Raw genomic sequence first — 25330 nt, forward strand, 5'->3', positions numbered from 1 at the left:
ATCCATGCTGCCATAAGAAATCTGGACTCTTGCTGTCTATATTAGATCTTTAGGTAATTTTATTATTCACTAAAGTTTGGGACTACTGCTTGAAATGCTGTAAAATTGGGTTAATTTTGAGTTAAACTTATTTTGTAATTGGGTAATAAAGTTTGGCCTTCAGTGACCTCCATATATGCCATATTCTTTCCTAACTTTATGTATAAACAAACTGTTAACCAAGCATACACCCTTCTTCCCAAGCACCTGAATCCTAGCGAATCACAGCTGCTAACCCTGCCAAAATGGGACACGGGGTGCAAACTGTACCAAGAGATAATCTCTGCACATCACCTCTGTTTTCTGATTATAAACGTAGTTTACCATACTGGAGGTGGATATTGTGAGGCATCTACATTTTGAAATGCTTTATCATTTGAGACCCGTTTTTGCTCAAGTAAACTGTGTTAAATTTAACTAGCCTAGGGTTTCTTTTTCTCGATAGTGCTTCCAGATTTCAATTTATTTTAGTTCCTATAAACTCCTCCATGCAGTGGGCCCGGCAGGACCAGCATTCAGATGATTTAGAACCTATACATACACAGAAACATCATGTGTATCTTAGTTGTTGGGGACATAATAAAAGACATGATGATTTGGACTCAATTATCTACTGTACGCATAAAGTCGTTCTCTTCATGTTAATAACATCCCTAAGTTATGCTAATGATTTCCTACTATGAAATAACAAGCAATCAGATTCCAAAAAATTTAATAAGTGGCTTTCATTTACTTCTTGTGATTATGTTTTATAAAATAAATAATGTTCTGTTTGAAAACTTTGTAAAATTAAAATTGTTTTAGAGGCAGATTTGAAACTCTGTCCACACTGATACTGTACCTCAGTAGATTTCTATCAAATGTGTGCTTATTGCCAATATTTATTGTAAAATATGCACAAGATGTTTGATTTAAATGCATATTTATTTGCTAAATACTAGCATTTTCTTTGCATCTTTCAAAATTCTATGGGAGAATTATCAGTTGCTGTAAGTGGGCATTGGTTTGTCTTTGCGTGTACATGTAAGTATATGCTTATGTGTGAATATGTAAGTGTGCATGTGTTTATGTGTGTATATATATTTATATTTGAGGGGCGAATATATGTAATGTGTGCATACATGTGTGTATATGTTTATGTGTATGTATGTATGCATATATATTTGTGTGGGAGATAAAGCCGCAAATCTCCCATGTACTATTTAGCCACTCTACATTGCTAGCCCTGCAGAGAACTTTTAAACCACACATATTTGAAGGGAAAAATTAACTCATCTGTTTCTGATTTCTTTCCACAAACCTAATAAAAGTACCATTTTAAAGAGCCATTTAATAACCTCTGAAATCCTTTGAGAATTTTTAAATGAGAAAGTTAAAAAGACCTTTGAACCGAATATTGATGGTAAATAAAACATAAATATTAGGTTCTGTACTTTGGATCTTTAGAAACCAGGGTATCACGAACATCTAAGCACAAGCCAGGGACTTTAGTGGGGCTGGGGATGGAAAACACTTTTTGTCCAACTTCCAGAGAACGTCTAGGTATTGCCTCATCATTGTGTATGGCATCCACAGAAGATATTTTAAAACAAAGTTCACCACAGCATCGAGTTTATCATTGGTTTTCAATGGAAGCATTATTCTTCTTTTCTGACTTTTCTGGAAAAAATTCACAATAAGATCTCTGCAAAGTCACTCACTCACACACACACACACACACACACACACACGCACGCACGCACACACACACATACACACACACACACACACACACACACACACACACACACACACACACACACCCCTACGGTGTTTCTATTTTGAAACTTACGACAAAGAGATGGATATAAAAGGGTTGGGCTACTAGTATATGAAAGGCATATCTAAAATTCTTGAATTTAAAATGTTTTGGAGAATGTGGATTGAAAGGCAGATTAATACCTCGTGTTTCTGAAGTACTGCAGATGACTTTTGACATTAGAATGACTGGGATGATAACTAGGGATGTGACTTAATTGGGAGAGTGCTAAACCTGTCATTGAAGGATGTGCTGTTTCTTGACATGTCACCATAGTATTACATATTCAAGTTGCACAAGTAGCCCTGACACCTATCACCATGAACATCCACCTATCAGAATGAACATCCACCATGCCTTCAATAGCTCAGCCATGTTAGATGTTCATCTCCTTCACGGAAGCATCTCAGAAATCTGGGCAGTTTCATGGTGATGTTGGGCTGAAAGCATGGAATTAACTCATGGATCCCGGACTTAAGAAAGCCATTCTACAGTTGTATTCTTGCACTTTGTTTTTCTTAAGAAGTGAAAAGGAAGAAAATGGTTCTGCTTGTCCCCAGCATGAGTAGTGTGGTGCCAGCTTCTAGAGGGAGGATGGTGTGCAGACTCAACACACACTGTGGTGGAGAAGGTCTGATCAGAACTGGTACGTAGAGCACAAGAACTGTCACCACAACCAGGGCTACCAACGTGGGCATCCAGGGCTACCAACGTGGGCATCCAGGACCAGGGTTTCTTCCTCTACCAGAATGGACCGAAACACACAAGCAGCAGGAAAAGCAGAAATAGGCTGATGAAAATAGCTGGGGCAGGTTGCAATATGGCAGGATTATTTCCTTCCTCTCACAGCAGCTTGTCTATTGAGAGGATATAAAGTTGAGAATTTATTCAGTTTTACATATAATTTTTATTTTTATTAACTTGAGTATTTCTTACATATAATTTTTAAATTAGTGCACCAAACTATTTATACCACAAATTTATAGATATTTTACTCTGAATTCTAATTTTTCTGATTTGATAACTATTTAAACCAAACAGCCAATACATACTTGGGAAGAGTGGCCCTGTGTGCTCAGTGCCTATCAGCTTGAAAACACACACACACACACACACACACACACACACACACACACACACACACACTTACATATTTCCATCATTTTTACTTGTTATAAAACCACTGAGCTATTGGAAACAAGACTTAATTATTTGTGTGGATTTTTTTTAAAGAAAAATACATATGGAAAATATTCTCTTATAATGAAAATTTGGGGAATTCATACATGTTTGTTCAGCATTACTGTAACTTGAAGATGTGAAAAACATCAGCTTTGAAAACGTTTCATGAGAGTTTGTATTTTCTTGAGCAAACTGAAATATTACTGGGAGCAAAAACATTGCATAATTTCAGTGCAATCAACCAAACTGTTGAGTGAATTGGAATGTAACTTACTAAACCTCATGTATTTAAGAAATGTTTTCTTTGAAAGCCAAGTTCCCATTTTATATACAGCAGTTTATAAAGCATAATTTTTCCTGTTATCTGTTCCTCCAAGCATGTTTCACTGAAGGAAGAATTATATCTATCTAGATAAGCTTTTATCGGCTTAATTTGGTTTCAATGTAGAGCTAACTCACATTCACGGTGAACTGACGTGCCCAGCTAACAGGTTTCTTGGTTGGGTATGCAAATGGTTATTTCCTCTTTGTTGTTAATTGGACCAGCCTGTCAATTAGTAGCACTATTCCCAAGACTGGTGGTGTTCCATGAACAGTGTCACACCTAAGCAGAGCTTGACATCGTGCATTTAAACACAGAGGTTAAAGTTTAGCTGTGGTTTTGTGCGGCACCACAGTGATGTCAGTATCCTAAAGTATTCCATAGTTACATTTTCTTCAGTCCGTGAAGACTGGAAGGGAACGTCAGTGAATTGGTTTGAATGGTGTATGAGAATAGTCAGATCTCGCCAGATATCGAGAAAGGAGTTTAGGATATAATTTGCCTCTTGATGTTTGGCAGTCATTGTTTTTACTTTAAAAGTTGCATTTAAAGCCATTTGGGATTGTTGCCAGGAGAATCACGATATTTATGGAGGAATTAGCCACAAATGACTTGTAGAAAATGCTGTCGTATAGTCCTCTGTTTCAGGAAGCCACTCCGCCACAAAATGCTAAAATGCCAGTGGCACCCAGCACCTCTTGTATATAGTTATTGAAATGCCTAACTTCAAAATTACCTTTTTTAAAGTAAGTAAGTAGTTGTTTGAAATCTATTTTGCAAAGATGAAATGTACTGTAGAATTTCTGAAGTACAGATTAAACTCTTTGCACTAACACACATGATGTGCTTGATTTAATAAATTTAATAACCCTTTGCAAAAAGAAAAAGAAAGTCATTCTACATCAAGTCATCATTGTTGAATCAAAAGATCAGATTTTATTCAATTGAAAGAACATTTCATGGATGATGTGTACTGTTTTATTTTTAATTAGTTAGTTAATTAATTTTTAAAACTTTTATTGAAAATAAAACCTTCTTACATACCATACATTCTGACTGCAGTATCTACACCCTCCACTGCCTTCTCAACTCCCTTTCCCCAGGACTCACTCCCTTTCTGTTTTCTCTTCAGAGAAAGCAGGCCTCCATGAGATAACAGCCAAACATGACAAAATAACATACAGGAAGGCAAGGTAAAAGCCATCCTATCAAGGATGGACAAGGCAACCCAAGAAGAGGAAAAGGGTCTCAAGATTAGGCAAAAGAGTCAGAGAAACACCCGCACCCAGTCAGCAGTCCTACAAGCTAATAGCCATAACATAAACGCAGATGACTTGGTGTAGACCCATGCAGACCCTGTGCTTGCCACTTAAGGCTCTGTGAACCCATGTGTGCGCTACTTACTTGATTCAGCAGCCATGTGTCCTGGCTTACTCCATTCAACTCTGACTCCTATAATGTTTCTTCCCACCCTTCCATAGGGTTTCCTGATCTTCAACGATTGGCACCCGATGGAGACCTCCTCCAGTTTAGAGTCTTTATCTGCAAAATGTCTGGCTGTGGATCTCTGCACCCACTCCTGTAGGCTGCGGGAGGAAGCCTCTCTAATGACTACTAGACAAAGGCATCAATCATGAGAATGGCAAAATATCATTAAATCATCTCAATTCATTCAGTGATTATTTTTATACCAGCCGTGTTTTGTTCTGATTGGTACAATTTTAAACTGGACATCTGTTGACATCTATACATAAATTATACAGTGTATTAGAAAGTATCAATTCATATTTTATTTTTGAGAAAAATTTTGAGTTGTGCTCTGATGTGCTTTTAGTAAATTTGCTTTTTAGATCAAAATTCTTTCTTGGAGCTCTAATAATGGTCAACTCTCTAAAGCTCAGGGTGACTGTATTCACTATAGTCATTATCTTATTCTAAATGTTGCTTTGTGAATAAAATGTTTTGGTTGAAAGGGGTCATTGAAAATACTATCACTCTCTCATCATTATTCATTATATCTCATTACCAGAAAGACTACAACCACAAAATGACATATACACACAACTGAGTCACTGCTGAATCCAAGATATAAATCGGCCACTATAGCTGATGCATTATAATTTCTGGAAGTGTTTGATGGATTGACACATTCACCTCATAGTTTTCATTTGAGAATAAAGAATAATCTGAGAATGATTAATTCCTTTTTAATTAAAAAAATCTCCAGAAGCCTTTATTAGTAGTAGTTAGTGATTAACAAAGACACACAATTAGTTGTGGTACAGAGAATAAGAGATTGGGGAAGGCTCAGCCCTAAATGAAACATCTATTTCATATGTGCTCCTTTCAAGGTTCAGAAAGCACTGTGGAAGAGGAGGCATAAAGAGTGCAGTGCGAAGGCCAGAGGACGTGAATACCCACAAGGCATCAGTGGTTTTTGTACATTGAGGACTTCTGTACGTATGAATTGTCAACAGCTATGACAGCACACACAAGACCTGTGCAACTCAAGCCAGACAAAATTTCATCATGCAGAAAAAGGTGGGCATGGAGTGCCACTCCACCTTGGGGAAGTATTGGCAATGGACAGCTGCTACGGGAAGTAGAATCAATTTTCTCTAAGAAGGTAACCCTTGATATATGTTGACCAAGCTCCAGTAGAAAGGCACATGTCAACGAATGTCTGGGTAGCACAAATCGGACTTAATGGATCCAAAAAGGACACAGATATGGTTGGTTAGGGAAAGAGAAGGGGATATAATCAAAACACATGGAATTCTCAAAGGACTAATCAAAATTTACAAAATCACAATGATGAATTCAATCAAAATGAATGAAAGTGAGGGGCAAAGTTGCTGTCTCCATCCTGAAATTTGACATTTCCATAGAGTGATGATTGACTACCTAGCTTTCTAGTTTTTCCAACAGGAATATGAAATAGTCAAATCCAAACTTGAAATAATAAGCAACCTCCATGTCACGTCATGCAGCCAGCAGTGATCCCTAGTTCAAAGTTCTGTCTCAGTGTGACAGGCCTTTGGGTATTGGGGATATAGAACACACTGCAGGATGTTGAAGGTGTTGATGAAATACACAGCTGTGGCTATGAATTTAGTCGTTCAAGCCTGTCCTACAGTTTCTGTTATAGAATAAAGGAAGTAGTCATGATAGTAGGAGATTTTCTCTTCCTTTAAAGATCACAAATCTACTTCAAAAATAAAGTAAGACTATCCACTTTGAACTATATTTAAAATATTCAGACATTTATATCATTATGATATTAAAGTGGATGGTAACATTTTATTATTTACTTTTATGCTAGTACTTCTGTACCAGTTGTCAGTTACATGAATTTAAAGCATGCTGGTATTGTCTAAAATTTACAACTTCCTTTGTAAAATTATGTTTTGATTAAGGTTTTAATCACTTTGCCATTATAAATTTAGATGAAGATTATGCTGGAAGGGAAGTTTGATCTTTCAAAAACAGATGACATGAAAAGTCTAGTCCCTTATAAATAAGATTGTATGGGAAAATTGATAATTTAAATTTAAGATTGTGTGTGTGTGTGTGTGTGTGTGTGTGTTTGTGTGTGTGCGTGCATGTGCGCACCCATGCACACATGTGCCAAGATCCCACAGAGGTCAGAAGAGGCTTTTGATCTCCTGGAACTGGATGACAAGGGTTGCAAACCACTGTGTGGGTGGTGGGAACACAAACCCAGACTTCTGCAATGATTGTGAACTCCTTAAGCTCTAAGCCATGCTTGATAATTTGATTGAATGATTATATGTTCAACAATTATTTGAGCCAAAAAGCATTAACTTTAACCATACATGAGAAATGAATTCAATCAGTGTTGATTGGGTACCAAATACATGAGAAGTACAGTTCTGAATACAACACTTCTAAACAAACATCATTGAACTCCCCTGGTTGTAGTCCAAAAGGAGAGAAAGAGGAGACAGGACAAATAAGATAAGTACAGAAGATAAAACCTAGATGAGAAAAATTAGGTAGGCAGGGGCAATAGGTCCTTTGGAAGACAGACTATAATTTTAGATAGTGTGGTTGAGGAGAAGACTCAGAGAACACAGAGTGAGGAAGGTAGAGAGAAAACCTGTTCATATAGAAGCAAAAGCAACAAGGAAGGAGGTGGGGTGGGGGATGCAGGTCACGGTCGACCTGCGAGGACTTTGACTCTTACTCTGAGTGAATAAAACAACTTTTGGAAGAGTTTTAAAAGAAAGCTACTATTTTATTATTGATGATTTTAAGCAATTACTATAACTGCAGTGTTGAAATTGGACTGCAGGTAGATAGGAACAATAGAAATCAAAAGAGTTATGAAGCAACTGCCATTGACACTAATAGAAAGGAAAGTGGATGAGACTAGAAAAAAGGACCGGTCAAGGTTTCAATAGCAAATACGATGCTCATTAAAATTTTTGAGAACTGAAGGTTTTTTTTAATACAAAGTTAATTTCAAAGTGTGGGTGGAGTGGAGAGGAAGCTCAAGGAATGTTGGAGTAATCCGGGGTGAGTAACACTTGCTTACTTTCCTAAGAGTCAAAGGATTAGAGAAAACTATAGTTCCAGAACTTGACCGAAGGACAAAGTTATGTAGAGACATTCCCTTGATATTAGCAGGGACACAGCCATCTCAGATGACTTCACAGAGTGATCCCAAACACTTGACACTATGACTTCAGCAATTTCCTCCTCCCATCCTAACTCCCATCACAGTCAGACTCCCCACTGCCCAAACCCAACCAAGAGCCTAAAGCAAAAGAATCACAATTACCTCCTTTTCCTCCCCTTTATCCACTTCCTTTCGTCTGAGTGAAAACCTTGTATCTTCCACACCGGTACTTCAAGCACACTTCAGGGCAGGCTCCATGATCAAATACACTCCATGATTTTTACTGTAATTTCGTTTGTTTGTTTCGTGTTCTTTATGTTTTAAAGAAACTATTGGTTCTTTGTTTTAATTTTGTGTTTTTTTTTTGACAGAAAGAGATAATAGAAAGCTGGGTAGATAGGGAGATAGGAAGGGTATGGGAGGAGTTGGAGGAGGGGAAAACAAAATATTTCAATCAAACAGGAAAGGTATAGCTGTAAATACAGACCTGCGTCATACGGCACAGATACAGAAGTCTCCGCTTCTGTTTCTAATCGTGTACTGAGATCTATAACCAGAATTGCCTCTGCTTATTTCCCATACACTTGGCTAACACGGTAAGTTAGTGTTCTTTATGAAATAGAATGATACTAAACCTTATTTGTGATAGATGTGGACCTCAAATGGTTTTGTTTTCTGAAGGTTGTCACAGTTTTACACTGGTGAATGATGTTAGGTCAGAGATATATTAGCATGTACTCCAGTAGATACATTATTCTTAAGGCAATCCTATTATGTCCATTATATAGTAACATCTTATTTCCTTCCAGGCGATTAGGTATAGTTGATTACCCTGGATACTGCAGGGCTTCCCTTCTCTGCTTATTGGCTCACTGATGTAAACACTCAACTGACCAGGGCACAATTTCAGTTTGTAATTCATTGTATCCTTGATCCTGTCTTTCTTGGATGCACTGTCTAAACATCAGGACTTCTAAACATACTGAGCCTTAGGATGTTAGGAACGAGAAGAAAACTCTTCCAACTGAGTGTGTGTGTGTGTGTGTGTGTGTGTGTGTGTGTGTGTGTCAGATACACACACACACATATATATAATGTATATACATATACATATTAGAACTAAGTTTAAATAAAATGCAAAATGTTTTGTCCAAATGCCCAAGACATACTTCAACTATCAAGTTATCGATTTCAACTGATTTTGAAAAATTATAATTCTTTCAGCTGGCCAGCTCCTACTTTCATAAAGCCAGCTACCTCTGTGTGACAGGCCATATGTTGATTTCATGGAAGTGAATACATTTTCTTATTATCTTTGCTGCAAGATGAATGCCTCGTTGAAGGCAGTGTTTTTCACAGTGTCATGGATCAGATATGTCCCATAGCAATTCTGCAAATGCTAAGGGTTACAGTTCTGGAAGGCAGACAAAGCAAGTCAGCATCCCGAATATGTGTCCATTCCTTTGAGGTTGTATTTCTTGTGGCAGATACCAATGGAGCATGGTGGGTCGTTAGACTCTTAGCATCTGGTTTTGCTGTTGACCATGCTTATGGCAGTATACAGGTATGCTTTGGTGAGAGCATTTGGTGGTCTTCCAAATGTACTTATCTATAATCTAACAACATGTAAGTAGATGTTGATATCAGAAAAAGAATGCTTATCTCTACCCCAATACGCTTAGACTCAGCAACCCTTCCACAGACAAATCCATTTTTTTGCTGGAACATAGCCTCAGGTAGGAAAGAAGCTTTTCCAAAGCCTTAATTATTTTCATAATTTTTCTTGTGCTTTGAGTCCATCCATAATTGACTATATGAGTAAATGATATAGTGCAGCACGTTTAAATGTTCTATATTTTACCTCCAAAAGCCTAAGAAATGCCCCAATATTGTTTGTCTCATTGAAGTGAGTAGCCATCATTTGAAAAAAAATGGCCCTCATTTCAAAGTTTTCTTAGCCTTGGGACAAAGATTCCAACTTTGGTAGGAAAGGGAAGGAAATATTTACCTTGTTAAAACAATGTATCAGATACTAAATATCATGTCAAATGACTGCAATGGATACCCTATATTTAATGGTCTGATATTTTACATTGACACCCATTTGTTGCTATTATGACAATCCAGATATGAATCAAGCATTCATATTGGAATGCATCTCTGTATTTCATATAGTTTGATAGTTGCACACTTTTGTAGCATTTTCAGAAATGTTACAGATATTTTTGTTTACTCAGTTGCCTTTTTTGGTATGAAATTTGAATGGAATTAGGAATATCAATAGTCTTAGCCTTATCTATATCTAAAAAAAAATATCCTCACACTGTGCCTTAGGATTTTAATTCAATATTGTCCTTGTCTTAGCATAGATGACTTTGTTGGGTTAAACATTTACATGGCAAGGAAACACTTCAATCTTCATAACCTCAGCCACATCTGCTTTGTGACCAAGTAAGATAAGGAACTCCTTCATATCTACATAAGAGTGTTCAGATGCTTATGTGTTCTAGTTATATTTCGAACATAATTTATGTTTAAAAACAATCTTTTGAAAACAGAATTTTAAATCTATAATTATTACTTATAGCTAACATCACTGAGGTTGTCAATCAGCACACAGGTAACATATTCAGAGCAGAACAACTAAAGAAAGGGCCATATCCAAAGCAACTGTTTATAAAAGCGGAGATGGGAAATAGGAAAACTCTAAATGGCGGTTTAAAAAAAAAACCTATCCTATTTTATAGCCTATTGTTAAAATCAGCAGATTCATTTTCTAGGACTGAAGGACAGAGATTAAGATTTTTCTAGAATCTATAAAATATAATTTTTATAGATTCTGAAGTAAATGCTTTATAGGTGTTTGTCTGAACTGTGAGACAAACGTGCTACACTAGCTTAAGGAGACTGCATGGTGGGTATACATTAGACAACGGGACTGAAAGACTATTTGCACGCCTGCTGTGTTATATAATAATAGGACTGGAAAGGCAAAAGATATGTTTTCTTCACTTTAGTTTTATAATAATTGTAGGACAATTTTAAGCAGTCATTCTTTACCAAGTTACTGAAGAATTATATCTAATAAAAGGAACACAGTTCTGTCCCTTCTATTTTAGGCTATTAGATTTGCATGTTAGTGTTTATTACACAAAACTCAAAAGTTTCAGTTGAATATCACTCAAATGCAAAGGACGAAAAGATTTACATTTCCCCTAGTTTGCTTTTAGGAGTATCAAATCAGCTCTCTTACTAAGACACCTTCCAAATAGTTAAGTTTTCTGCCATTCTTCAGTATGTAGAACTGAGGCAGAACCTCCCAGAAGACACTAAATTTCGCATCTTTTACTCATAGGGGACAACCCACACCCTTTGGTCCTTGTCATTACTCTCTCCTGCTTTATTTTATATTAATATGAAAACATTTATCTTGAATCTCTGGCACATGAGTTTTGATTAAACAAAACCAACCAAACAAATAGAAACCGAAATGAACTTGCTTCCCACAGAAGGCTATGTTGAGATCTGTTTCCCAGAAGACATGGTTGTCTATGTTTCAGCTCTTACTCAAGAAAAAGTTTCCATGTAAAGACATGTGTGGGCAAGCAAAAGATGCTACCTATTGGCTTTCTATCTAAGAGCTGCTGTAGCTCTAGTGTCTGGTCTAAGGTAGTTTTCTAGAAGATATATTTTTTCCCTACCAAAATAGCTAATAAATAGTTCATTTTTTGCTTGCTGCATTGAGGCAGTAGGTGGCATTTCTGCATTTATTCTGGTTTTGGTTTTGATTTTTTTTTTAAAATCTTACAATCTCATTTGAAGTAAATGCTTTTAGATGAGGAAACCAAGTTCTAGAAAGTTTAAATAACTTACGGAAATCCATAAAACTAGTGAACCATCTAGACCTAAATTTAGAAAGTCATTCCCCTGACTATCACAAGGTTCATGAAAATAGTCATTTTCTTTATATCTTTGTGTTATTTTGAAGTACCTTGTACAGTTTATTCCATTAAAATGCATTTACTGCCCACGAATAAACTGAAGTTAAGAGAATTTCATTGCTGGGCTTCTGTGATTTGCCTGAGAAATACAAATGGAAACGGACCATTAAGATGCTTCACACAGTAAGACGCACCAGTGTTAACTAAGAACAAACTAAAACTCCATCATGTTTCCCTTCAGTGAGTCTGATGGCTTAGTCTAAATGCTTTCCTTCTGCCATCACACAGACTCCTTTCTTATCTCTTCTCCCCGTGCACGTTTTTCAGTTGTGTGGTCTTAAGAAGCATGCAGGTATGTTTCCACTGGTGACATCTTTGAAGAAAATTCTCTCCGTAAATTCCTTAATCTTTGTATTCTTCGAGGCAGCCATGTGAAAACTAGGGCCGTCCTAAGCAACATGAGGCATCTGGCTGCATTCTGATAAATATTTCCACTGTGAGAAATTCCAGCTGATGTGCCAACAACTGGAAACATCAGTTCAGGGTGGGAAAAGACTTTGTGGGTGAGAATATCTTTATTTAAGAATGTAAAGCAAGAAATGTTTGGTAGTTAAGTGTCAGGAGCATGGATCTGAAATACAATCATCTTTGCTGCAGAACTGACTAAAGACACTTTTGATAAATGGCTCTCTCCTTTTAATTTCTGCTCAATTCAAAGGGTTCTTTTTTTTTTAATCTATGGAAGGAAATTCATGCAGGAAAGAGGGTGGGGATGGAAAAAAAAGGTTCAGGCTTAACTCCCAGTCTATGGATAAGAAGGAATTTGAATATTAATTTGCAACCTTGAGAATGAACGGCTCTGACCAGCAACCTTAAGAGTTGGCAGCTGGCTGGGGACTGATAAGGAATGCTGGGGGGTGGGGGAGAGGTCCTGGGAGGGACTGTTCCCAGGCAGGCCTCTCATCTCTGGCTGGCATTAGAAAGAATTACAAAGCATGATTCAGAATCTAATTCTGTCAGCTGGTGATTGGCTCCCACGAGGCTCTGGCCTCACAATGTTCTATTAAGTAATGGGAATTGGGTTGTGTTCTCTTTCTCTGCTGCGCGGTTGCCACCCTGTTTTCCTTCTGCTCATGTCACCAGCATGCACATAGGTGTGTTGCTGCTGCTTACACTTGCATTCCAAAAGGCATCCGTAAATATCTCAGCAACGTCTGGATGCGGAGCGCCTGGGGTAATGACGTCACTATGATTTTCACACTTTTTTTTTTTTTTAATCTTAATTGTCTGACTCTGTTGTGTTGAGCATAACCTTACCTTATCAGGACTGGCAAATGCCAAATGGGATAAAGGAACATTTAAATTAAACCCATCCACTTACTTACTGTAAGGGATTTGATGGGCTTTCACACGCAGGCTTTTATCATGGGTAAACTTCTATATAGAGAGGCCAAGTAAATACAACGAGTGAGAAATCATTTGGTTTATGTTAACGTCCCAGAAAGAGGACTGAATAAAAATTGACTGTGTAACACACTTTGCTTGTGTGTCTGAAGGAAGGCCTGAAACCTGTCAAAACATCTGTTTATCCTGCATAAAATGATGGATGTCATCAGTGAGGAAACCTATTTGTTTAAAGGTAGTAATTTGCACACCTACAAAAGGTGGTGTTATGTGTTCAGAGGACCTAAAATATGGGTTTCATTATCCTATTACACAACTCAACAGGAGTTAATTTCTCAGAGAGTTATGAAACAGGACCATTTCCCCCCCTATTTTAAGACTTTTGGAAGTTTGTTATTCTCTCTGGACTCCAGAATGTACAAAAACTATAATTAATGAGCATAGGTGATGTGTTCACTGGGCAGACTTTTAGGCTAAAAATAAAACATTTCTAAGAATCTATATTTTTCTGTCAAAATTAAATCACAAGATTCATTTCTGTCCACTTAAACAATTTCCCTGAGAGAATTTTTGCAGACTCCCCAATAAAAACCTTTCTAATCTTATCTTTTAGCCTTTCTTTCCTGGTCTCCAAATGCTTCCTGTTTCAGGTAGGAAATACCAGGCTTTTGTTGAAGAAAATATCTCATATCGGCATCAGAAGACACTACTCTATTTCTGCTTTGGCGTGGATTAAGAAAGTTAATACAGAATGACTCTCTGGATCTCATTGTATACATGAGAGGACTGGGTGGTTCAGAAGGCAGGAAGCTTCCAGTGATGGTTCAAGTTGGACTTAGAGGTTCTTTGAGCTTATATTTGATTTATTTAAGATTTCCAAACTTTCTACAGTACCCAGCACTCTAGTTTTCTCTGAGTGTGCATGTGTGTGTGTATGTGCATGTGTATGTACACTTGCATATCAGTTCACATGAGAAATCAAATTAAATTTTATGCTTAATTGACTTAAATATAGGCCTAGTGAATATGAGATTAGCTCAACATAGTAAGGCCAGTAATTTGATGAACATAGTTGGACACACCTATTGATCTTGCTTGGGCTCACTTAGTTGTGGTCAACTGCCATTTAGTAAGGTAGCTGTATTTCCAGACCTGGACATCTGTCACCTAGGGCAACAGACATTTCTAAGCAAATAACGTTATCATCCTGTGAAAACCCCTGGCCTCTGTGCTACTGCTGTGATAATTGAGCTGTACTACTTTTGTTATATTCTCTTACCCAAGGCAACTGACAAAGATGAACTGAGAGTCAACATGTGGAAAGAGACTCCAAGTCAGGAAGGGACAATTAAATAATATTTTTAATTATTTCAATCTACTACCATCTCCTCATAAGTATTTATTCTTGAAGTCTTTTCCTATGTGACTTTAAATTCATTCCCAGATTTTTGAAAGGGAATCCAAGCCTACACAGAATAAACACATGGACACTTCTATACCAGGAGTGTGACTATGGAGCTTAGCAATGTGTCTCAATATATAATCCTTTTAAAGAAATACTGGCAAGCGAATGTCATACTGACCACAGTTCCCCAGACGTCTGGACACTTCTGCCCTCAGTGACTGAATCCTTGACCAATCAACATCTAGAATCTTCCAAATATAAATGATTTTCTTGTTATATGATGACCATTTTATGCAATGGTGGTCAGCATGAGGATGGGGATGTTGACCCATACAATGTAAGCCTACATGTTCTTACATGGCCCCAAAGACAAAACAAATCCCGAACCATTTTCAAAGTTTGAAAGTCATTTCTAGACTTCTTGGCTTTTTTTCTAACTGCTCATAGTCTGAAGTGATGATTCGGGAAAATTCCCTTTGGAAGGAAAGTTGACTGTTTTCTTTTTGCGCATATGTTAGTCCGAAGAAGCCATAGATGTTATGTGGGAAATAAACTCAGAAAAAATAAAGACTATGTAGTAAAATAAAGTAGAAAAAGAATGTGTGAAGAGACCCACAAATACCTGGAATGTTACTAGTAGCAGTTAACACCATTCAAATGAAAGCAACTGATAATTTTTCCCTCCTCCACTACCCACAATGAAAATTACATTATCACTGAATGGAGTTGAGCACATTAGAGCCTTCTAGAGATGAGATCGAGGAAGGCGTGTTTTAACATCCTCTCCGAGGTGTGAGGACATCATCCAAATGAGGACTTCTGCTTACTCAGAGGTCTGGGAGTTATTTCAAAGTTTTGTAAAAAGAGCTGACAAACAAAATGAAAAGGAGAATTTTATTTAAAATAGTATTACAGTATCTATGGCTTTGGGCTCTGTGGATTGCACACATAGGAAGGGAAATTACAGAGTAGAGGTAAGTGGCCAAGGGCCTTTATTGCAAGTTTGACCTAAACATAAAAAGTCCAAATAGAAGCCGAGCAGAATTTTTGAAAGAATACATTTATTACTGCAAACACTGATTTAAAATACCACCCGATTTTACCCTAAAGGGAAGTTCAATAATTATTTTCTGAGGAAAAAAATAAAGACAGACCAAGGTATGCAGAAATCTGTCAATATGATCCATTTCAGAAAAGGATTAATGAGAGCTGTGGCCTTTGTATACTTGAAAGTGGGAGAAGGAACATAGAAATACTATAGGAAATGTATCCAATTTGGAAGAGTGGTTAACATAGAAAACAAAAGTAAAATAAAATAATAAAAGAGAAGCTAAACAGAGGGGACTATGGGAGGAATCGTCGAAGGCTAAGTGTAGCAGTGAAGAGTTAATCCACTTTGAGCTCCTTCCTGATGGATGACCAAGCCTCTAGCCAACCACCCGGGCTGGCTGGATTCATGAATGAAAGGCACACATACGTCAACTTAATTTTTAATATGCATACCTAGCTCAAAGTTTGGGCACTTCCAAACCTCCCTGCAGCTAGCAAGCACTCTCCTCTGGTATTCCTGAATTAATATTTGCTAACTCTACATTTTCTCTCTGCTGCCAGACCCAGTCAGGGGAGTGGCCCCTGTGGCCACCTACTCTGATTCTTACACATTGTTGGGCCTTTTAGTTTGATTTTCTTTTTCCCCATCTTGGCGATTTTGTCTGTTCTTCCCCCTGGGTCCTTGGCCATGCATTCTGAAAGCCTGCCTTCATCTCCCTGCCCAGCCATGGATGTACGGCTATTCCTTATTACCAATCAACCAAAGCCAGCTCGAGGCAGGGACCCTCAGCATCTGGAAGTGTGGCTTTTGGGAGCTGAATTATGACAAAGCATTAGAGCCAATTCCCAACAGTTACATTGCCATAAAACGACAGAATTCTAGTGCAAAGACAATTTTTTTCACATCAAATTCATCTGTGTCTCCCTGATGTTACATGATTTCTTAATCCCATGTGATATCTTGGATGAGTGTGAATCCTCATCATGTTTTAAATGTGTTCCTATCACCTTATATTCCATAGTCGCTCATGAAACATGTCTGTTTGAAGAACAGAGAGGCCAAATGAGTGTAGGGCTGGGTCTACTCCTTTTATTTATAGCTAGGAAATCTTCAAAGTATTCATTCTGCTACTTCATTCAAATTCAAGTATCTCTGTGCAACTCTGAAAACTCCCAGATATTATTACAGCAGTAATCCGTGTGGACTCCCTCTTGTGTTTAGGGTTTCAGTCAGTCCAGCCAGTCCTGGGCTCACGAAGCATCTTTTTCAATGACCCCTTCATGTGTTTCATTAGAAGCTCCTCTCTCGTCTCCTCTTTGATCCTGCCTAGTCTTCAAACCTTGGTTTCATTTATTTTCTTCCCTCAACACTTTACTCTAAGCAACTGTAGTTCATGTTGCACTTGTATCTAGACTATCAAATGCTGCTGAGAAGCTCTAACCTCCTTTGTCCACTCCACAAAACCTTTTCTGATACTTTACACATAGCAGGAGTCTTTTATATGCTTGTCTGTGATTCAAGTTTTTGTTCTGTGTAAACAGGAATATTTACTACTTGTCATGTCAGCCTGCATGTTGCATGTTTTGATAGCATCTGAAGACCAGATGTTCTGAATGGAATTAATTAAATTCTCTCCATGATTCCATTTCTCCTGCTATATTTTCTGCCCTAGTAACTGACAATAATATTAATTTATGTCTAAATCCAAAATCTACTGAATATGATTCCCTATTATTTTTACCTCCAACATTTAATTGGCTACTTGAAGTTTAATTGATGCTTCCATAGCTACGCACAGCCAATGTCTGCATCCTATTCATCCTTTTTCACTGCCAAGATCATGCTTCTCATCCTTGTGCTCTGGGCCTTCCTACCGGCACTTCTTTTGTCTTACTCTCGGGGCACTCTTTCCTCCAAACAGTCTCCAGAGTTGACCTTAAGAAGTGTTGTTTCTTTATGTTTCTTTTTATCCTAAAACAATTGATAACAAGAATGCCCTTTGATAGCTGTTAAATCCATTTGCTTTTTTTCATTCCCAGACTTCCAAACACTCAGTTATGGACTTGCAAGTATTCTCCTATTATTCCGTGCTTTGCTTCAGTTTAAAATTCTTTTCCTTTATCACTCTTGTGATATCTGCTGATCTAAACGGTTTGTATCAGATATGATACATGACAACCTATTGTCACCATCATTGCTGTTAAAGGCTAAGATCAAATAGTATCTCTCTGCAACTCTGTCTTGATCTCCCTGTGGAAGATAACGAATAACTTCTCTATGTTTAATTTTGCTTCAAAATCACCTTTAAATAAATCTTAATGTTTTATATTACAGTTATCTGTCTACTTCTCTTTCTTTTGAATACATCGTCATATGTCACATGAAGCCCACACATGCTTTGCATGTCATCTACATAGTCTACATACAGGTAGACACATTTTTAAAAGATCAATAAAGATAAATATTTGTTTTGATGCCCTTGAGCAACATTGCCATTTTCAAATCCTTGAACTGATTATAATTCTCAAGTCCCACATTTTGAAATTTTATATATATATATATATATATACATACATATATATACATACATACATATATATAATATATATATATACATACATATATATCATATATATATAGGCATCTTTGCTGCCTAGAGGAGAAATAGTGTGAAGCAAGCAGAAGTTATGTATGTCCCAGGCATGTTCATTTAGTCAAAAGAAAGCAGTGAAAGGTTTGAAGATACTCTCAGAGATTCTTATCCAACATTGGCCAGGAGTGTGTAAAAAGAGATGGACCAAAGAAACCCAAAGCCGAAGGAGTCTAGTTCTAGGTGGTTCACCCTAAGAAAGAAGCATATACCTTTTAGGATTAAAACGCAGAGCCAGGTAATGCTTCCTATTATTAACAATGTTGCTGTCATCAGCAGCAGCATTATTGTGTCTGCACTATGTAGGTACAGCCTCGGTGTGACTCACAGTGAGATCAGTAGTGTGGGGCAGGGGGTGCTGGCAAAGACAAAGACTGAAGCCAGTCAGTTAAGTGCCAAGGTAAGTTGGCTTTTGAGTCAACTCTAATCTCTACAGGATCTGAACTGGGGAAAGGCCAGTCTGCATACGCTAAACAAGTCAAATATTAATGAACTTAAAAGCTTTTTAAAAATAAAAGCATTTCATCTGACATGTCTTTGTCTACTACTCTGAGCTGCTGAGCTGAAGAGAGGCAGACATTACTCAGAATGAGAGAGGAGACTGTTTCTAGCAACACATCTTTATTTCAAGTGTCTTTTTTGCCCCCAATTTTAAAATAATGATATAATTAAAAAAATAATCTTAAGGTATTCATCAGCGTACTACAAAGGTCTCACCCATCCAGAGAGAGATTTTTGAGTCCCTTTTGTTCTTATAAGAAGGACATGGGCTAGAAGGAGTCTCACAGCCCTGAAGGTGGCAAACAGTTGCCTAAATTTCTAACGCTTAGAGTTGAATATCTTCCTTTTAGGATTAAAACATATAAACTGCTTCAGATTATTGTTTACTATACAGATCTCATAAACAAAGCACTATCATTCTATGTCGGTTCATTTTATACAAAACACAACCAATGACAAGCTATTTTATTTCATATTTTAGTACTTGCAGTAATGCTTATGTTAGGTGATAATTCTGTAGTTAGCTAAAATAAATCAAATCCAGTTAATGTTAAATCACTCCCCGCACGTTTACATGGAAAAGAATAAAATACTCTGATGGGAAACTGCAGGCAAATTGTTACTTGCACCTGGAGTCTTACATGAATCATAGAAAATATTAATTTCACTCATTTATAAGGATTTCCTCTCCATTGAGTGGAAAATTACTTCTCTATACACTTCTCAATCCCGTTACTCTTGAGATCGATAGTTTATTTTTCCCTCTTGTCTTTCTCCAAATGAAGTTTTAAAGTGTATTCTGATATCGGGTATGATGTAATATGGAGGGTTGAAGCATGAATCAGGAAGCCAGTGTCCCTGATTTCGCTTGGACATGGATTTGCTATGTGGTGTTCATTCTAATCACATAATCTTCGTAGGCATCAGAATCTGCATCTAGAGGACTCTACAGGGAATTGACTATGGTGATGAATAACGCTCTCTTTGTCATGAACATTGGATAAAAGCCTTTAGTCCCTTTTGGTATGCATTTTACCTTGTCCGTCAGACATTTCTATGGGATTCATTTCAGAATAGTATGCATAAGAAAAGACTGCACGTTGCTTTCTCTTTCTCTAAGTAATCTGTTTTCAGATTCACTTGTAGTTGTAAAGGAAGAACTTACTCTACAGGAGAATATGTTTTCTGTTTGGAAAACCATGTATAGGACTATAAGGCCATCATTTAAATCAAGCCAATTCACCTTGCTTTGAATTTGACAGCACTGTAAACAAAACAATACCTCCCAACTATTCCAACTGACAGAATGAGCGGCCATCCTTGATATGCTAGTGTATGAATCTCTTTTTCTTTCTTCTTTTATTGGAAGTGACAAGTAGTATTTCTGCATTAAATTAAATCTGGCCCACAAGGAGCTCTTTTGCCCAGAAAATGCGAGAACATGGGTTGTTGGCAAATGTAAGGTAAATATAAAACCTCTGATGGTACTTGGGCGCTATGAAGCTTATTCAAAAGCCACAGACCAGCACTGACTACATCATTCACAAGTGGCAAGGCTATGATGGAGTAGTGCAAGCCATCCAAAAGACGTGGTATTGAAATTTATGCTAATCCTTCTATTGCCAATTTTATTCGTGTTCATGTATCTAATTGTGTTTTATGGACATTTCACATCTTTCCATTTCTCTTTTTTGGTTACTATGGAAAGAGCTGGCTCATGAGTCTGGGTGGAGAAAGAAATAATGGCAGTCAATCTTGAATTAAAAATGCATGTTGGCTCTGAAAAAAATCAGGGTTTGAAAGAATTCTCAACAGTTTAAATAAAACTATAGTAACCTATCTCATAAACTGGCAGACTATGAACTTCAAGATCAGTTAGCTCTTTGTGGGACAATATTATTATTACTCCTGGCAGGGAAAATGTGATCAGTTTTGTTTTGTTCAAGATTTGGTAAAATCTGTAATGATATTACATGTTGAAGCATAATTAAATTTTAGATTTATTGTTTTAAGTTCGCGCTGGCTGTCTTCAAGGCTGCTCAACTTAATGTTTTCTGCTCACTGATCGATGAGATTTACCCAGCAAGAAGTCAAGGCTCACTATGTGTTCAATACTTTGCCAGATCTTGGTAATATAAATTCAGCTCAAAGTTGATTGAAATTCTAGGAGATTGGTAAAGCAATGTGGTTTTATCAATATGTCAGTTTCCAGGGAATAATTGCAATTTCAATTCACAATGAAATCCAAGCCTGGATTTTAGGCGTTTCCTTGATCTAGGCTCTGCTTGCTATTCAACCTTAACTCATATGCAGCATATATTTTTTCTTTTAAATTTTTCTTCCTTTTGTTTGTTGGCTTTATTTTATTTCTTTCCGTGCTAAAGGGTGGACCTTGTGCTAACTGAAAACCCTGCCACCTAGCCTTAGACTTGTATTTGGGGCAGAATCTTCTTAATTTCCCAAGTAGGTTTCACACTTCTTATCATACTACCTTAGCCTTGGGAGTAGATGAGATTGCAAGCTTGTGCCACCAGTCCTGACCCTTTGTTGTTATTACTTTCTTTGTGTGCTTGTTTGCTTTGTTTTAGAGACAAGATCTTGCCCTGTAGCAAGGATTTAAACATTCTATGCTCTGGCTTTAACGTCACAGATGCTGGGATTGCAGGTACACACTTATTTGCTCCACTCTCCACCACCATGGCCATTTTAACTTTCTTAAATATGATTTCTTTCTTAATATTTTTTAAAGTAGATCCTCCTCACACATGACACATCAGAATATGTCTCTAGAAGCCATTCTTCTTTCTGCTCTTTTCTCCTGAGCCGAGTCATTTTTGCTTTTCTGGTAGTCACCTAAATAAGGCATTAATCAAGTTTTTCACATTGTGTTCTATTAATATCACAGCATAGGAATACAGAAGAAAAGTGAGAGAAATTAGTAGGCAGGCAGTACTTTGGGATGGGTAGGAGATGTACTGAAAGCAGCCCTGAATACAGTCCTGATTGTGCTGTGGGAGTGGCCAATACCTAACAAAGTGACAAATCATCTTGAGAGAGGGATGGTACAGTTAAGTTGTTAAGACACTAGGGAGGAGACAAGTGTTGAAATTTGACCTATAAATGGGGATAAGGAAGAGCAGCATGATAGAGGCACAGGCTAAAGTAGATTAGGTGTTAGTACGTGGGGTGGCCTTAAGGTTAGAATGAATGCTTGGATTCGTAAGGTCATCTTAGAGCCTGCTCTGTGATCCAGGTATGAGATGACCTGGTCTAGACTAGGGTGATGACAACCAGGACCCTGAAGGTGTGAGTTTCAGAGGCAGCTGGTCAGAAATCAGTGACAACAGGGTATAAAGGATTCAAAGGACAAATGAGTCAAGCATGTCCCTGAAGTATTATTCCTCAAACACTGGTAGGTGGGGAAGGGTAGACTCCAGACCTCTGCCACATTTACCTGTTGGCTTGTAAGGAGAAGCAACTTGGATCAGAGTAGAATTCACTGTAAGAAGTGGAAAATGGGGCAATTTGGACTTTAAAGATGATGCTGGAAATGTTATGATTGGTGCCACTATCCTGAGAGCTGAGAACTCCCCTGACCCTCCTCCCAACTCAACATGGAGACAGACCAAAACCACAATGTCTGGCCTTAGAATGTGTACCATGAAGACCAGCAGGCTCACAATGCTCATATATTTTTCTACTTCCTTTTTCTGTGAAAAGATAGCAAACCTTTTGCTGACCAGGAGAGAGATAAAGAGAGGTCACATTTTAGAATTGGTTTGTTACAGGTTTTTTTTTTCCTTAAACATATTGGGCTTATAAAACCCTAAGTGTGTTTTTTTCCCCAAGTACTTTTCTTGTGTTTTAAACTCATATGTATTTTGAAGTCAATTTAACCCATATGTTTCTGATTAATTTATGCTTAGCTCATCAAAATGTTGTTTTAAGAAGAAAAGCTTATAATAAAAACAGAGTCATGCTTCAGCAGCCACTGATGAAATCAACTCCAGAAGACTGCAGCTTAGTCAGAAACTCGGCTGGACTAAGGGCACCATGGTTTCCCAAGTCAGGACCTCACTCCGGTTGTTCTTTTAAAACTTAATGTGCTCAGTTCCACGAGAGAAACCCATTTCGGTTCTTTTATGTGTGTTATTTGCTTTCTGGAGGCGTTGGCTCGTTATTTTAGTCAACTGTCATCAGTTTATGTAGTCCTTTAGTTGTTCACTTAGCTTCCGGGGTTTTCATAGATCTAACTGGGAAAGAGACACCATCATGGCAGAGAAGGATGACTGTGTGTGGACAAGAGGCATGTGTAGTTAAATCTTTGCAGAAGAGAGTATGAGAATTTGAATTGGGTCCATATGTATCCATTGCTCTATGGTGATAGAAATAAGGAATAGATACGTATCACAAATATAAAAGTGTGGTGTCCATGTCTGTTATTGCAGTCAAGAATTAGAAACAAAATAATCTTTTAGAAAGACATGGTTAGAGGAAGGTAAAATAGCAATAAGGATGTTGAAAAAGACAAGGAATCCTACAGTTAAATGTTTTTTCTTAAAACCCTATAAAACACATAATTCTCCTCATTCAGATATACATAAATGTACATACATGTATAGCTTAAGATTCAGATATATATACCTATCTCTATCTATCTATCTATCTATCTATCTATCTATCTATCTATCTATCTATCTATCTATCTATCTATCTATCTATTTTTTAAGGAAAATCTTCTCATCTGAGATACAATGCTACCCCCAAGTGCTAAAGACCACTTAACAAAAACCCTGGAACCAGACTTGAGAGGCTTTTCTGAGTTGTTTGTCAGGGTTGCCTAAGAGACTCCTTAAATATACAGCTGATTGCTATTGGCTTTGGCTTCTTTTGAGAGGTGGAAAGCAAGTCTCTATTGCTGCCCCTTAACTGGAACTCACCTCCTGAATTCATCCTTCCTGAAGACCAGCTTTCATGGTACCAGAAGGCACCACGCAAACACCCAAGTGTCCTAATCAGCTCTGGTATCTAAGAACCACTACAATAACTAATATGGCACAGCAACTCTAAGGGTACAATCATGGCACACATTCCTTGGCAGAGTCCTACAGGTCTCTAGTTGGATGCAAAATCTCCTCAACAAGAGGAAAGCCATGCCTGTTACTGGAAACCTAGCCTACTACTCAGAACTAATGAAGTTGGGGATCTTGGAGGAGAACCCACAACCATCACTTTACCAGAACAGCAAAATTCCTAACAACAATCCACACTTTTGTCCCTATGCCCACAGATAAGGCCAGTCTTTACTCTTCATCAAGTGAGCTTCTCTTTGAAAAAGATAGATGTCATATAGAGAACTATGGCCAATCAAAATGTCAAGTTCTAGAGCTCCAGTTTCAATAGATATATCTATTAAACCTCTTCACATCTCAGACTTAGGAATCATCGTAGAAGAAAGAGTAGAAAGACTATGAGAGCTGGGGGATTCGGGAGTTTGCTGTGAGACTGTTATTTGTCTCCTAGTAATGTGGGAAGCTACACACACAACATTTCACCAATATGGCTGCCTAAGCATGAGCTGAACAAGTACATTAGCAAGAAATATGCCAATGTGAACAGGGGAAAGCTTATGAGGTCCCAACACTACACAAAGAACTATTGGCAACTTGGGAATTCTGAGAGTGAGAGAAATAGTCTTTTCCAGGGAAAAGCACACCAACTACTTATCTAAGACCAAATAATCAATCCTGAAGACATACAAGCAACGTTATTCAGATAAAGCAAGTTTTTCACCCATATATGCACATTTATGTATTTATATAAAATTCATAATATATTATACAAATACTATATATTTATATATACATATATAAACAAAGAAGCTGTGGATTTTAAAAAAGAGTGAGGAGGGTTATAAGAGAAACATAAAATAATGTAATTATATTTTAATATCACAAAATTTTAAAAAGTGGGAAATTGTATACACCAGTACATTACATACACAGCATATAGATCTACTTATAAGGCTAATTTTATAAAGCTAACATTTTAAAAGAGTAACATATTTTCTTCTTTAAAAAGGCAGTAAGATTATTTTCATCAAAAACTTCAGGAAAATCCTAAGAGATAGGAAATACTTTCTGAATCTCACAGACAGAATTTAGATAGTGGTTTCTTTTCAGTGTCACAACAGCTGCCTGGGAACTGAAACTCACTTTGATTATTATGTAATTTTATCTATCTCATTTGAGCAGCTCTATAATATCATCAATAAATTACCATCACTAATAATACATCTATGTGCATTTCTTCTTTCTAGACTTTATAATTTCTTCTTTCTGCTCCCTAAATGTTGACTTTGACTTCATGTTTATATTTAATTCTGTACAAGTTTG

This window comes from Rattus norvegicus, chromosome 3 (genome assembly GCF_036323735.1).
Source record: "Rattus norvegicus strain BN/NHsdMcwi chromosome 3, GRCr8, whole genome shotgun sequence".
Lineage (NCBI taxonomy): Eukaryota > Metazoa > Chordata > Mammalia > Rodentia > Muridae > Rattus > Rattus norvegicus.